The sequence below is a fragment of the Capsicum annuum genome, chromosome 9, assembly GCF_002878395.1.
Source record: "Capsicum annuum cultivar UCD-10X-F1 chromosome 9, UCD10Xv1.1, whole genome shotgun sequence".
In the NCBI taxonomy this organism is placed as follows: Eukaryota; Viridiplantae; Streptophyta; class Magnoliopsida; order Solanales; family Solanaceae; genus Capsicum; species Capsicum annuum.
The window spans coordinates 50,403,044-50,413,718 of NC_061119.1; positions in this window are offsets into that span (position 1 = coordinate 50,403,044).

The window sequence follows — 10,675 nt, forward strand, 5'->3', positions numbered from 1 at the left end:
CCGAGGACAGTCCCTAGCCACATAACCAAAATCATCACATACATAGTAACCTCTATGATTTATCTCAATAGAAGAAGGCACAACTGGGTCCAAACAACCACCTTAAACTCCTAAAATTGAAGATCCACCACCCAAAATCTGTAAAGTCTCCTGCACTAGACTATAATGGTCTCCACGAGAGCATCTAAAATCTCTGCCTTGAGACATCAGACTTTTGAGGTCACCAAAACATCACGCCTTCTTAGCACCTCCCTGAGATGCCTTAAAAATACCCTCTATCATCTTAGCATAAAAGGTGCAATAGGCGTAAGTATGGTCCAGTTGTACTCAGTAGGTATCATAGGCCGACCAAGCAAAGTAGTAAATAAAGTATACAAAATATAAACTTAGGGAATGCCACCTGCAATCAGAAAATGTCCTACAATGGTAGACCACACCACTTCCATAATAGTTCTACAATATCTGAATATGATACATAACACACCAGATAGGGATATAAATATACACAATATCACATAGAAATAGGAAAAAAGGGATATGTATAATCATAGTCATCAAGTATAGTTAAAGGAAGATAGAACAATTAGACATTAATAAGTTAAGATATTGAAAAAAAGGTAGATGACAATTCAATCTCATAATTCAAACACAACATAAACACAATAAAGCAGGTGCAATGTATATGGTGATGATGATGATGATGCATGAGATTAGCACAAGCCTTAAGTTTGGCGCATATCCTTGAGATTGGCACATAACCTTAAGTTTGGCACACAAGCTCAAGTTTGGTACACAACCTTAAGTTTGGCACCTAGCCTCAAGATCACCAATATCCACAACTCTTCTCCGACATTATCCTTTGTAGATGGCCCATAAATTCAATATTCGATACCAATATCCAGTATTCTAGTGTTTATAGTATTTTCAAAGTGCATACATAACATAAGACACAAATCAAGTACATATACATGACAATAAGTATATATAAAGCAATAAAACGCACAAGTAAAATGATGCATATGATGAGAATAGAATGACGATACATTGTTCACAACCATTCAAAATGAGTTTTTACACAACCAATCCACATAATGTATTTTTCCAACCAATCCACATGATGTACTTATACAACCAACCATAATGTTATAGTTGAACAACCACGTGATCCAATATCCACTCATTACTTCTGTTTCATCCATAAATTTCCACATGTCTAATATACGAACAAGTATGGGTATATCAAAATACACCAATGGTACCATTTTAGGCATTTAAATAACACAATATAGTTATTCACGTATATTCAAGGCTATCAACATCACATAGGACTTTATCCAGTCAGACACATCATATAATATCTATATTTCAACAATTACATCATATATGGGGCCTCATACGGACACAACATATATATCCATTTATCAAGATCAGTTCTCACCCTTGACATGCATTTTGAACCATTATTTACTACACAACCCAGCCCAAAAGAGTTAGTCATAACCTACCTCGAATGCCGAAACTGGTCCTCTACACTTTGAACCCATGACCTTACTTTTCATGAATAATCCTAAAGTCCTCTAAAAACATTGAATATGGAATATATGAATCAAAATAAAATTAATGACACCCATATTGACTACTCTTGGTTTGGGGTCAACATGAACCCCCAAAATGGGTTTTTAAAAAAGAAGAAAAAAATCATAACTTTACTTGAAAAATATGTTACCAATATTTTAAGAAATCTACAACTGAAAACCCAAATCAAATTAAGTCAAAAACAAGATTTGAATCAAAGAAAAAAACCATTTTAAGCTTTATCGGATAAAATCTTTGAAATCTGGGTTAAAATCAAGAATCATATTTTCAAAAAACATCATTTTCAAAAAGTTGACCCCCAAAATTCGAAATCATAATTTCCCAAACTGAGGGTCAAAATGAGATTCAAAAGCCATAAAATTACACCAAATATGTTTCCACCATAAAATCAATATTTTGGATCTACCGTCAAAGTCAGATTTTTTATCCAAGCCCATTTCGACCAAATGTGTGTCCCATACTCATATTTTCAAGTTTCCAACCAATAGATCAAAATTATCTCAGGTGTACCGGGACCCAAGCCAAATGTCTATATAGCCTAAAATCGATATTCTGGAGTTGTTGTCACAGTCCGTTCAGTCATTCATCACACGGATCAAAAGATACCCACAAAAGTCCAAAATAAAGCTCTCAAAGCTATTAAAAACCACAATATTGCATAAATGGTACAATAATGCATTAGGAACAATACCAATAACTCCCACACCCCATAGATACAATAATGCAACTATGGAAAAGGGTAAAATAGTCAAATCATATAAAATCAGAAATTTCACATATTTCATTAAATTTTTAGGTCGTTACAAGTTAAGTGTGCTTCTACTAAATAGACATAATAACAAATACTAAAGATAAATAGAGATGTAATATTTTTTTATTTTTATAGATTTAGTAAAAAACATGCAAAGAAATCAAAACAAAAATCCTGTGGCACGCTTCACCCTAAGCAAATCTGAAGAATACCCACTCACACTTAAAATCATTCTTTGTTCCTGAAGTATAAATCAAAGAATAAGGATTACGAACACTTCCTGGGACCTCTAGGCACAACCATTAACATGTCAATTTCTATTTTTCCCTCAAAGGGTCTCAAGTATCCCACATGTATGCTTTGATCATGCTCCTCAGCTTAGATTTTGGGTACTCAGACTTTCCCTAATCTATAAAACAAACAAACAAACATAAAAACAAAGTTGACACTATATGCAAATGACCAACTCATTTACAACATAGGTTGCCTCCCAAGTATTGCCTGATTTAATATTATGGTATGACTCACATCATAACCATTATCCATAGTCTCTCAAACTCTTTTTTCCTTTATACCACAATTTTCTTCTCTTCTTTACTACACTAACAATACCATTAGAATTATACCTTTTACTACTTTTATCACCCTGTGTAGGATCATGTGCAAGCTTTTCAAACTCAGGCTTAGTCATCAATTTTAGGAAATTCTATAAGAGAATCCAAAGTTTGCACTCCTTCGCCCTATACTTATCCACTTCTACAACTGTGATCATGCATAGATATCTGTAGTGTGAGGGTTTTTTATGTGCTTGTACACTTTTAAGACCACCCCTAGTTTCATCTTGAGTATGTCATATCTATCATCTATCAACACTCTATTAATATATTATTGGTACCCTGTCATCTGCCTCATAATAATGCACAATAAAGTCAAGAGCAATAATGAACTTACTAACCTTAAAAAGAACATATTCAATAATTCCTTTGTCGACTACTCTAGTTTTTTCCGCCATTTATAGCACAATTGTAGAGGGCCTTGGCTTTCCTAAACCTAAAGATTTTAACATATAAAGGGGCATCAAGTTTATACTTTCCCTTAAATCACTGAAAGCTTAAAGAATATCACTTTCACTAATTATTATGAGGAGGGTGAAAATCTCCGGGTCATTGAACTTTTGTGCATCTTGCTTATAACTATCGAACTATGCTTTTCTATAAGTTCTACAGTCTCAATATATCCAATCCTCATTTTTATCTACCACCATATCTATTAAGATATGAGACTATCCACTAGTCATAACACAATGCTTAGAGTCACAAATGACACCAAGCTAACCCATGGCCTAGCATGGCACTAAGAATACTGAAAATAACTAATAAAAACTCTGTGCAAAAACCAAACTGTATGATGAGATAGTCAAAAGTAAACCAATAAAAATATATGAGTTCAAAACTATAAGCTAAAACATCTAACAATATATCTGAAAACCTCTACTAAGATAAGTTGCTGGGATAAGCCCCTAGCTAACTCTAAATATCTAAAACTGAAATAAACCCAAATGAAAGACTGATACGAGCCCTCAAATTATGAAGACTCGCAGAGTGTTTTTGTTAATATGGTAGAAGATCAAACTAAGAATGATTTGAGAGCTGAGAGTCAAAACCTATATTTTAAGACAACATAGAGCAAAAAAAAATATGCGGTTAGTACTTTTAAAGTACTAAGTATGTAAGTTAGGATAGAACTGACATAGGCTGAACATTATGCATGTAACATGATAAACTAATACAAAATCAAGTAATGAACATTTGTTGTATAGTAAATTTAATAACTGAATACAAGGTTATGTAAGCATCTAAATCTAAACTACAGACTATATACTGTGGGAGATGCTAATAACTGACATACCCGAATTTGATCTAACCAGAGTCCAACATATAACCTAACTAGAAAGGATTTTAGCACATTGCCAAGGATACAAACACTGACTGGTGTGGATGTACTAAACTTATTATAACCCTCAAAAAATGGGTCTCGGAGCATCACACGGTGCTTGAGGCTATGAGTAGCCCTAAGCTAACCCTTTGAGCCATTTTTCATTTAGTTCAACAAAAATCAACGGGGTTTCCATAAATAACCCTCAAATATCAACAGAGTAATCATCATCCAAGAATAAAAGAATTTCAAAAAGATAACAAAATATGATTTATTAGTCAACTCCCAAAATCTATACTAGTCTGATAAGCCTCTAACAAAATCAATAAAACCAGTGAGCCATTGAGACATGCCCCAACTGACTCATACTCAATAATCAAATGTAAAAAATTTCGTGAAACCAACATCAGACATCACGTCCTCTAAACAAGAGGACTCAGCACAACAGAGGATGTTGAACAGCGTTTCTGAAGAATCACTGTTGAACCAGGAACTGAGCACCTGAACCTACATTCTGAGAAAATGTAGCCCACATCCAAAGATGTGGGTCAGTACCATGGAAAGGAACCGAGTATATAGGGGTGTATGCAGTTGTATAAACATTATCATCATAAATATTTATAAGAAATATACAGGATGTATGAAAAACTTATATAGCCCGAAGAAAATCATCATAATCATGAAAGGATGAAATAAGTACAATAACACATGTGAGTCATCATATAATTTGTCAATCACTTTCAGTTCATCAGGAATATCAACTCTCATAATGTAAATATCATTTAAATCTTTTGAAAGAATAACTTTCACAATTCCACTTTCAAATCACTTCACCATTCACCATAGACACAAGGAAACACACACACACTAGGAGATCCTATAAACGATATAAACCATGTGAGCTACATAGAGTCCAACATACAACCCACATTGGGGAGAGCTTTCCTATCCTTTCCATAGGAGTAGGACTATCGATATCAAATCTGCACAAACTAGTGATCGCTATATAAATCAGCCTCAGGCTCACTCCTACAGGGGCACGTAGTTCTAGGGAAGTAAGGTCTCTTTATACCTCCCACTCGGTGCTAAAGATTTCTCTTGGACTTAGCTCAGATCATTTCAAAGACAATCCATAACAAAACAATTTCAGTAAAATATAAATATACATCGGGAGCCATCATGCTTCCCATCTATCAAAATCAACCACGTTATGGATTTATTTCACACTCGAGTTCAAAAAAACTCCATTAAGACCAAAAGGTCAAATCATTAAAAATATCTCAAATATTCAACATCAACGTACTTATAACACACACTTTCTAAAAAAAATAGAATTTCCAATGGGGATTCATGACCCAAATATCAAAGATTTCATAATAATCATCATAAGATATGGGTTCATGCTTCAAATTCATAAAAATGAAATAAAAATCATGCCTTTGAAAAGAAAATTACTTTTGGGCGCAAGAATAAAAGAGAGTTCTTGTTGAAAAATCCCACATACCTTGAATGATGACTTTAGATCGATACTCATTTTTGAGATTTTAATCGTGCCTTTGAATGATGGTTCTTTGAGTTCTTGAAGTAGGAACTTTGAATCTTGAATAAATTTGCAGAATTAATGGTGAACATTGGAGGTTCTTAAAGTTGGATGTAGGAGCTTAGGGTTTTCTTTTTAAGAGAGTTTGATGAAATATGACATATAATACTTCTAATAGGCTTTAATATAGGGTTTGGACAGATTTTGCGTGAGGGGGAATGACCAAAACGCCCTTAAAAATCAAAAAAATTCTCGAATCTGTCCTTTGGTGGACCGTTTTGATAGTCTGAAGTAGATCAACCATAATGTTTTATTCCGACATTCAAATTGGATGAAACCAATTTCATTAGAAAGAATACTCTCATATATTTTCGTTGATATATAGTATCTCACCCAGATCATTGTGTACGAGGAGGTATGAACGTTTGAAGTTGACCCAAAAATTCACTTTTTATAGGCTAAAGTAGATTGACCATAACTTTTTACTACGATAGACAAATTGAATGAAACCAATTTCATTGGAAAGAGGACTCGCAGAGATTTTCGTTGGCATATAGTTTATAATCTAGATCATTATGTACAAGGAGTTATGATCATTTAAAGTTCGAGGAAAAATACGCCAGCCCTCAGTACTTTTTCCTGCACGTTTTACTGTTCACTACTATTCATGGTTCAATTGGAATGTTCATAACTCATCGCTCGGGTGTCCGTTTTGGATGATCCACATATTGTTGGAAAGCTTTTTCGATACTATACGCAATGGTGGGTCATAATCTAAGACATTTAACATGGAAAATTTATAATTCATTCTTGAATATAGAACCCAACATATTTATGCACAAAATTTCAACAAAAAATTTCCCGGGGTATTACATCATCCCTCCTTGGAAACATTTGACCTCGAATTATGCTAGACATTCCAAGATTAGATAGGGAATAGAGCATACAGCTGAAACCATTTGTTAGACTCATCACCATATCGTTTATCACTCTGAATGCAACATAGAATGCATAAATTCAAGAAACTACAGCTGAACACATAATAAATGATAGCTGAACTGCTTCAACTTTTATCAAAAGTGCACGATTTAGGAAAGAATGGTACCTTCAGCTTGATCGGAGTTCGCGGAAAATAGGTGCAGGTACTTGGATCGGATATCCGCCTCAGCTTCACAAGTTGCACCCTCAACAGATTGGTTTCGCCACAACACCTTGACCAAGGGAACTTCTTTGTTCCTTAGTCTTCGGACACTGAAATCAAGAATCTCAATAGGAATCTCATCAAAAGAATGATTTTCTTGCATGTCAGCACTCACAGAGGAATGCACTACCACAGCATCGCTAATATGCTTTCTAAGCATAGAGACATGGAATATTGGATGAACAGAGGACAACTTGGAAGGCAACTCGACTTCATAAGCTACCTTACCAACACGGCTAAGAATTTTGTAAGGACCAACATAATGGGGACTAAACTTCCCCTTCTTTCCGAATCTCTTCACCGCCCTCATGGGTGAAATTTTCTGATACACTAGGTCACCAACTTCAAACTCAAGGTCTCTCCTTCTAACATCCACATATGACTTCTGACGACTCTGCGCAGTTTTCAACCTTTCCCTTATCAACTTAACTTTTTGTATAGACTCAAATACCGAATCAGGACCACTCACAGCTGCTTCACCTACCTCGAACCAACCTATGGGTTATTTACACTTCCTCCCATATAAGGCTTTAAACAGAGCCATGCCAATACTAGAGTGGAAACTGTTATTGTAAGCAAACTCTATCAACGGTAAGTGATCATCCCAACTTCCCTTAAAGCCAAGTGCACAAGCTCTCAACATATCCTCTAAGGTTTGGATGGTCCGCTCATCCTGACCATCGGTCTGGGGATGAAAAGCAGAACTCAAAAGAACTTGGGTACCAAGACCCTTCTGAAAAGCTTTCAAAACTTACGAAGTGAACTGAGTACCCCTATCCGAAATGATAGACAAGGGAACTCCATCTAGTCTGACTAGCTCTCGGATATACAATCTAGAGTAATCCTCAGTAGTATATGAAGTATGAACAGGAAAGAAATAAGCAGACTTAGTCAACCTATCAACCATAACCCAAATGGAATCATGATGGCATCGGGAAGGAGGTAAATCAATCACGTAGTCCATATTTATCTCTTCCCACTTCCAGGTGGGAATACTAAATTCTTGCATCATACCACCAGGTCTTTAGTGTTCAACCTTAACCTGTTGGCATGTTTCACACTTAGCTACAAATGCTGCTATATCTTTTTTCATGCCACTCCACCAATAGATTTCCCGTAAGTCTCATTACATCTTGGTGGCACCAGGATAAATAAAATATCGTACCCCATGCTCTTCAGCTATAATCTTCTTTCTCAAATCATCAACATTGGAGACACACAATCTACCCTATAATCTTAACACACCATCTCCTCCTTAAGAGAAAACCTCTACTTTTTGGTCCTTGACTGACTCCTTCAGTCTGACCAAACTAGCATCTAAGTATTGCTTTTCCTTCACTTTCGAAACCAAGGAGGATTCAGAACTACTCTAAAACCCTATACTACCTTCAGCAGAGTCAAGAAACCTAACCCCCAATCTAGCCAAATGATGTACATCACGAGCCAACTCTTTCTTACGTTCTGCCACATGTGGAACACTACCTATGGACACTCTACTTAGGGCATCCGCCACAACATTGGCCTTGCTCGAATGGTACAACACACTCTTATCATAGTCCTTTAATAATTCTAACCATCGTCTCTGCCTAAGATTCAATTGACTCTAGGTAAACACATACTGCAGACTCTTGTGATCAGTGAAAAAATCCACATAGACACTATACAAATAGTGTCTCCAAACTTTCAAAGCAAACACAACAGCAGTTAACTCAAGGTCATAGGTGGGGTAATTTTTCTCATGGGGTTTCAACTATCTAGAAGCATAAGATATCACCTTACCCTTTTGTATCGATACGCAACCCAACCCAACTCTCGAAGCATCACAGTACACCACAAAACCATCCACACCATCAGGCAAAGTCAAAACTAGGGCTGAAGTGAGTCGAGTTTTCAACTCCTGAAAACTCTTCTCACAAGATCCAAACCACAAGAACTTCACTTTATTTTGGGTCAACCGAGTAATAGAAGGCTCTATAGAGGAGAAACCCTTAACAAAACAGTGGTAATAGCCAGCTAAACCTAAGAAACTTCAGATATCAATTGGAGAAATAGGTCTAGGACAATTTCTAACATCTTTGGTCTTTTGGGGATTAACTCTAATACCCTCGGAAGAAATGATATGACCCAGAAAAGCAACTTACCTTAGCCAAAACTCACACTTACTGAACTTGGCAAACAACTTGTGATCTCTAAGGGTTTGCAAGACAGTTCGGAGATGATCATAATGTTCATCCTCTCTACGGGAGTACACCAGTATATCATCAATGAACACTATGACAAACATATCCAGATATGATCTGAATACTCAATTCATGAGGTCCATGAAAGCTGCTGGGGCATTAGTTAACTCAAAAGACATAGGAAGAAACTCAAAATGGCCATAACAAGTTCAAAAAGTGGTTTTCGGGATGTCACACTCCCTAACTTTAAGTTGATAATAGCCGGAACGAATGTCTATCTTTGAAAAATAACTTGCAACTTGCAATTGGTCAAATAAATTATCTATTCTCAAAATGAGGTACTTATTTTTCATGGTGACTTTATTCAGTTGGGGGTAATCAATGCACATACGCAAAGAACCATCTTTATTTCTCATAAACAACATAAGAGCCCCCCAAGGAGAAATACTGGGCCTTATGAAACCCTTATCTAGTAGATCTTTGAGTTTCTCTTTCAACTTCTTAAGTTCTGCTGGGGCCATACGGTAAGGAGAAACAGAAATAGGCTGAGTATCGGGAAGAAGATCAATCCCGAACTCTATCTCTCTATCAGGAGGTATCTCTGGGATATCATTTGAAAAGACATCAAAAAACTCATTGATGACATTAACAGACTGGAGAGTTGGAGTCTCAGACTTAGTGTCTTTGACTCTAACCAAATGGTAAATACACCCCTTGGAAATAAGCTTTCTAGCTTTGAGGTAAGAGATAAAATGACTCTTGGGTGACATAGAATTCCTAGACCACTCAAACACGGAGGCACCTGGAAACTGAAACTTGACCACTCGGTTCCGATAATCAATGAGGAATAAGAAGAATACAGCCAGTCTATACCCAGAATCACATCAAAATCTACCATGTCTAACTCAATCAGATCAGCCAACAACACTCTACGAAGAATGGTAACAGGACACTTTTTATACACTTTTTGGGCAACAATCGAATCACCCACTGAGGTAGAAACTAGGATAGGCTCAGTAATAATCTCAGGACTCATTTCCAAATTAACAGCAATCAAAGGTGTAACATATGAGAAACTGGATCCATGATCCAACAAAGCATACACATCAAACTAAATTATATGAAGCATACCAGTAATAACATCGGGAGAGTCCTCCTAGTCCTGGTGGGACATAAAGCATAGAATTTATTCTGGCGCTGCCCGCCAGCATTGCTAGAAGAGGTGCCCTAAGCTGGGGCTGGGCGAGTCGCTGGAACTGGAGCACTAACAGTCTGAGTCTGGGTCTGAAGGCGATAGTCACGATGCCCTTGTCCATCCTGCGGACAGTCTCTAACTCTGTGACCCATGTTACCACACTGAAAGCAACCCCTCTTCTCACCCCAACACTCACTCGAATGAGCCCTACCACACTTAGGACACATGGGATGATTTGACTTACTGCCAGCACTGTACTGGAACCTGGATGCATATG